Here is a 6,856-nt window from a genome sequence, read left to right as displayed (position 1 = left end):
CCGGGCATTTTGAATGCCATTGCAATCGACAATTATTCACAAAGCAGATTGCATTCTGCCGAGCGAACACTGGGGGGCAGCACAGACACCTGCCTGGAGGACGCGCCACACCGCCCCCACCTGGCTCAGCTCCTTCATTTCCTCTCCCGTGAGCAACTCTCTGAATTTACACCTGAACTGGAATCGAACTAATATCCCTGCCGTAAGGTTTGCCATTAGAAGGGGTGAGGGCTGGTATAATCTAGAGTTGCAGGCACCTGTAAATAAGAACGCCATTTCAGTTAGTTGAATGGATGTTGGGACAGATGTTGTGAGGACTTCTGAAAAAGTCAAGAAGGAAAAAATCGAGCCTGTCGGGACTCATGTTCTGAGCTGCGTACGTTTCAATGCAGGAAGAATTGTTTGAAGGGCCGTTGCGCTCAGGTCAGAGGTCAACGCCTCTCAGCCTGACACAGCAGATAGTAGTGAGACGAGATTAATAATAGTTGGGTAATAATAATCAGAGTAATAGTTGGGCCGCACAGCTATGAAGAGAGATGAGGCGATGTTGTTGGGCAATATCGTGGTTTCACAATCCGGCCTTGCATTCGAATACAAACCGGGGCTTTTGAAACGTAGCGCAGATGGGCGATCCCGGGTTGAAGAGAAGGCCATTCTGACAAATCATTAAAACTCTCTGGCTCTTAATGCTGATGCCATCTTTGTATAAATTTCCCTCCACGCATTAATAACACTACCCCCGTCTTTGGATATAATGCACTGCGCAGTTTTGGTGGCCTCGTTTAGCAAGGGCTGAAAAGAGTGCAGCCAATACTGACAAAGATGCTGCAAGGTCTCTAAAGGCTTATGTAGAGAGAGAGGTCCGGCTGTATTTTGTTCCTTACATAGAGTGTTTTATTCCTAAAGGTCGGAGAAAGAAGGGTAACTTTACAGAGTGGTGTAAAACAAGGCGCAGAGTCACTTGTATCGCCATAAGTTTGCGGAACCGAACTAAGCGGGGGGTGGGGGGTATGTCGATGTCCAGAGGGCCAAGATGTAGTTAGATTCCAAGAGAAATTTTATCACACAGAAGGCGGTGTGTATATGGAACTACCTGGCAATGGAATGGGTGATACAGGATGGTTATCGATGTTTTAAAACCAATATTGATTGCGAAAGATTTAACAAGATGATGTCCAAATGTAGACAAATGGAAACAGCTCAGCTGGCCGTGTAGATCGGCAAGGAGATATTGGGCCGAAGGAGCTGTTCCCGTTGTTACGAAGGATGAACAGCTCTGATGGGCAGAATGGTGCAGAGTTGCCCATGTCCTCCCCCCCCCCCCGGCCGGGAGAATCATAAACCGTTACTGTTGCTTTGCTGCTAATGAGAGAGAGATACATAAGGGAAAACATGCTGGAACTGGGACATCTGCTACAGATAAGAGAGAGATATAGCTGGGTAGTCAGACTTGTTGATTCACCATATTATGACTTCTGAAAGACTTATGGCTTCTGAGAGGGTTATTTATCTTAAACAATTCTGTTCATTAAAATTCTTCAGTGTACAGCCGGAGTGGGCTGGTTTGATGGACACAGCCATTAAAAATTGATTGACATCTGAGACCCCGTGAGTAGGGATAAAAGTTAGGTCTGGGGAGTCACCCCTCAGATACACCAGGAGACACACTATTGAGCACTGACTGAGTGTTGGGACCCACGGGAAGGTGTGGGGCATCGGAGACCGAACAAAGAAATCGGTCAGTTTAAATCACACTGTTATAGCAGGGCCGGTGGGGGCTTGTGTGTGTGTCCACTCATGCCAGAGTGACGAGTCTACCACAGAAGAACGGTCTAGCTGAAGGACAGAGGGGGCATACCTGAATGGCCACAACGAAACGACGGATCAAGAACGTAAAGGGTTTACCTGCCTGTAGCTGTTACAGCTCTCTCTCTCTCTCTCTCTCTCTCTCTCTCTCTCTCTCTCTCTCTCTCTCTCTCTCTCTCTCTCTCTCTCTCTCTCTCTCTCACGATTACAACACAACAACCAACATCGACTTCAGCACATATGAACTGAACTGAACTTTATATTTTCCTATGATAATTCATTATCCCCTAGACAACGATAGAGCTTGTTTATTATCGATTATTATTATTCCCACACGTTTAGGTTTATTATTGCTAACGTGTATTATCTATATATTTGCATTATTGATATTGATTTGCTTATTTTACTAATAAACACTTGAAAATAGTAACCACCAAATACCAACGGATTCTTCTATCTCTGCTGGTTAGACACCCAGTTTCGGGGTACTTAACACTGTGCTCTATCATTCTTGGACTCTGCTCAGAACTGCTGTAGGCCGCAAACGTGTGGAGACCTTGTGAACTTTTGCGACCATTAATCGCTTTGTGCCGTGTTCAGGTGTCCACATAAACAAAGGTGTGTATTTACTCCCAGTGACAAAGTTCATCCGAAATAAACCATGGCTGTTATTTCCGGCGGAGAAGGTCGAATATCTACATAAAAAGCGGTTAAATCTTGTCTTCGGTCTTTGTTTCACCGCAGTTGACCTTGTGGCAATTACTATTCTCTGCCGAGGAAATTGCAACGACGGTCTGGAGAGGCAACTGGGTGTGTTACGGTAAACTCCTATTACCTTTTTCGGTAACGTTTGAGGGATTTTATTAGGCAAACCGCCTGCTGAATCCGCTACTTCCTTTCTTCCTCATTTTGACCCTCAATGCTCTGACGGTCGGACAGATACTGGCGGCGAGCGGAGTTCGCAGGGGACTGAAGGGACGGGGAAATTGCGGTAAACAGCGAGATCCGTAGATGGAGAGTCGGAGAGTATCTTTCTCTGTTGGGCGACAACCACTCTGGTCTTCATCCTCATGCGGTACCTTTCCACCGACCTGGCAACGTCTATCCGGCTTTTTTCAGGCTCACAATTGAGGCTCTGTGATTCAGAATTTCAGCAGCTGCACAAATACATTTATTTACGGAGTGACCCAGACCAGATTCAGACAGCAGATGAAAGTTCTTCTGCAATCCCCCCGCTAATTTAGTTTTGAAGCTTCTTAGATGTTTGTACCGCTCAGATGAAAGAAAAAAGTAATTTTCTAATTTTTGGAAATAAAGACACATCTGCGCTGCGAACATATTGAAAAGTTTAACTCCCTGAAAACGTTGCAGTTCTCAATCAATCCGTTTGCTCCCAGCAAGTCTGTCTTTCCTTTCCTTTAACTTAAAGACTACTTTACTCTGTTGTAGATTAAATTGTCTGCTTAATTCCCTTCTGTAAGATGTGTTTTACCTTCCACGTTAAATCACCATAATATCCAGTACTGAAAACTCATCGATCCATTCTCGAAGATTGCATTTCATAAATCTTTGGAGTGAACTGTCCGTGTCTACTGATCCGGACATCAATTATCTTTCAGTGGTGTTTCATTGTTTAATGTTTCAGTTTGCCTTCTGTACCGGCTGCTGTTTGATCTATTGCCCTTATTTTGCCTGGCTATTAATTTCTAGCTTCAGCACATGTTGAAAATCACGGAACAAATGAGATATAACTTTGCCTTGGTCCAGTTTCTCTCGAATTCTACAACACCTCGGTACAGTTTCCCTACTGGCCGAACAGTATTTTCCACAGTAAATACAAGTGGATCTTGCTACAGCGGATTTACACACAGTTCTTTTAGAGTTAGGATGTCGAATAAGATGAACTCAAGCAAATTAAAATACCTTACGCTTTATACGTTAAACTTATTTTAAAATGCTTATCTTCAAAATTCTTACTCAAGTGCGAGTTATTATTATCCCAGTCATTCAATCTATATTCCAATATTAAGCAATCCGGGATTCCTTTCTTTTTTTTACCCCAGGGCTGTTTTGCTTTAATGACATTGAACTGTGACCTGGTTTGTCATGTCGTGTGTCGCAAGGAGTTGGATCGTAATGTATGACGATAATTTAATAGCTCTGGGTCTGTGCTTGCTGGAGTTTGGAAGAATTGGGGAAGAACACATTGCAACCTATCGGACAGTGGAAAGTCCAGATTAAGAATATGGGGAGACAATATTTCCTATTGTGACTGAGGCTAGGACCAAGGTGCTGAATCTCAGTATTGAGAACATCCAATTAAAACACAGAGGCCGAAGTTATTTCTTTAACCAGAGAGCGGTGAATCTGTGGAATGCATTGGTGTAGGCAGCTATGCAGGCTAATACATCTGAAAAGTTGAATCTATTGGAATCTGCTGCGTCTCCCGCTGCGCATTTTAAAATTCTGCTCCCAAGATACGCGGGGACTCGTTCTATTATGGCGCTGCATCATGGGAAAATTAGGCTAAAGGCCATCTAGTGAAACATGCTCATTGTAAACTAAACAGTTTGGGCAAAAAATCCTCCAGTGGAAATATAGACCCCTACAACAATTTTATACAATTTTGTAATTTTATTTAATTTTGTAATTAGGGAGACTCAGTGAGGAGCAATATATAGAAACACATTCCATCAGACTGTTTTCCGAGATCAAAACCGACAAATAAAGCTGGACAATGTGTGAGAATCATAATTACCAATGGAATTCTGACCTGACAGGCGGCATTGAAAACAGTTAAATTGAACTCAATCCAGGTGTTCCGGAGTTGTTCGCTGTCGAGCACTTACGTTTCCCGTTCCTTGCTCTCCAGTGACGTTGTTCAGCCTCTCAGTGAATTCTCTCCAGTTACTGGGGAGTTATCGCTAACACGCTCTGCAATGATCTCAAATCCCAGTGGGAATCGAACTGAATAATCTGCTTGTATACAGCAGGCAGTGAAAGTCGTCACGTTGACTTTGGCCTGGAACAGGTTACACGGCTGCTCTTTCCTAGTGAACCAAATGAAATGAAGAACTACTTGTCCTTATGTAACTAACTTTCTAAGAAAGTGGGCGGATTGTTTTGTTGTATTCATTTGTTTAATTGAATTCAAATTTTCCGAAACTTTGTTCGGTTGTGAACTCATTCCCCAATATTCAACGATGCAAGCTGAATGTTGGAAAATGTCATAGGAATGTCAACAGAGGCATGTAGAAGTTTGGGCACCCCTAGTCAAAATTTCTGTTACTGAGAATAGCTAAGTAACCAGTAGATGACCTGATCTCCAAAAGTCTTAAAGTTAAAGTTAAAACATTTTTTCAACATTTTAAGCGATAGTAGTGTATTATTTTTGTTTTCTACATTTTTAGAGTGTAAATAAGGAAAGGAACACCATGCAGAGGTTTGCGCACTCCAAGAGATTTGAGCTCTCAGATAACTTTTAGCTTGTTAGGCTAGGGCTTGTTCAAAGCAATCGTTAGGAACGGCCAGGTAATACAAATTTCAAAGTTGAATGAATACCCTGACTTGTCAAACCTTGTCCCAACAATCATCAGCCATGGGCTCCTCTACGCAGCTGCCTAGCACTCTGAAAATTAAAGTAAACAATGCCCCCCAAGCAGGAGAAGGCTATAAAAAGACAGCAAAGCGTTTTCAGGTAGCCGTTTCTTGAGTTCGTAATGTAATTAAGAAATGGTAGTTAACAACAATGGCGAAGGTCAAGTTGAGGTCTAGCAGACCAAGAAAACTTTCCGACAGAACGGCTCGTAGGATTTCTAAAAATGCAAATCAATCCTTTCAGAAAGATTTAGCAGACTGTGGAGCGTTGGCGCACTGTTCTACTGTGCGGCAGCAACACCTGCACAGGTATGACCTTCATGAAAGAGTCATCAGAAGAAAACTTTTAGTACGTCCACAAAATTCAGAGTCGGAAGTTTGCGAAGCAGCATCTAAACAAGTCTGATGCATTTTGGCAAGTTCTGTGGACTGCAAAAGTTACAATATAAGCTTTTGGCTGCAATGAGAAAAGGTATATTTGGAGAAAAACGGGTACAGAATTTCATGAAAAGAACACCTCTCCAACTGTTAAGCACCGGGGTGGATCGATCATGCTTTGGGCTTGTGTTGCAGCCAGTGGCACGGTGAACGCTTTCCTGGTAGAGGGAAGAATGAATTCAATTTAATCCCAGCAAATTCTGGAAATAAATATCATAGTAAAATATCACTGTAAAATATCACAGTAAAAAAAGAAAAAAACTGAAGTTGAGACGAAGATGGCTTCTGCAACAGGGTAATGATCCGAAGCACACGTCAAAATCCACCATGGACTACCTCACGGGGTACAAGCTGAAGGTTTGGCCATGGCCCTCACAGTCTCCCGACCTATCGTCGAAAATTTGTGCATATACCTCAAAAAAAAACAGTGCATGCAAGACGACCCGAGAATCTTACAGAACTAGAAGCCTTTTGAAAGGAAAAACAGGCGAAATCCCCCAAACAAGAATTGAAAGACATTTAGCTGGCGACAGAAAGAGTTTGCAAGTTGTGATACTTGCCAAAGGGCGTGGTTCTAAGTACTGACCATGCAGGATGCACAAATTTTGCTTTGGGCCTTTTCCGTTTTTTGTTATTTTGAAACCCGTCAAAGTTGGAAACAAAAATAAATAATAGTCTTGCTTAAAAAAATAAAGAAATATCACATCTTTAACTATACACATTTTGAAAATCAGGTCATCTTTTACTCGCTTAGCTATTCACATCAACAGAAATTTAAACCAGAGATGCCCAAACTTCTGCATACCAATGTAGTTTTCTTGAGAGGCACACCTGAGAACATCTATTGAAACTTAACTCTAAACAGGATTAATGAACAACAAACTATGCAAATAAATATATAAACAGATAGCAGTGTATGAGGATCTCAGTAAATGTATGGAAAGTTAAATGCGCCGACTCTAGCAACTTTATGTTTCTTGCTGCAGTCTATCTGCGAGTGTGTTCCTCTGAATCC

The sequence above is a fragment of the Hypanus sabinus genome, unplaced genomic scaffold, assembly GCF_030144855.1.
Source record: "Hypanus sabinus isolate sHypSab1 unplaced genomic scaffold, sHypSab1.hap1 scaffold_81, whole genome shotgun sequence".
Lineage (NCBI taxonomy): Eukaryota > Metazoa > Chordata > Chondrichthyes > Myliobatiformes > Dasyatidae > Hypanus > Hypanus sabinus.
Note: the sequence above shows the minus strand (reverse complement) of the source record.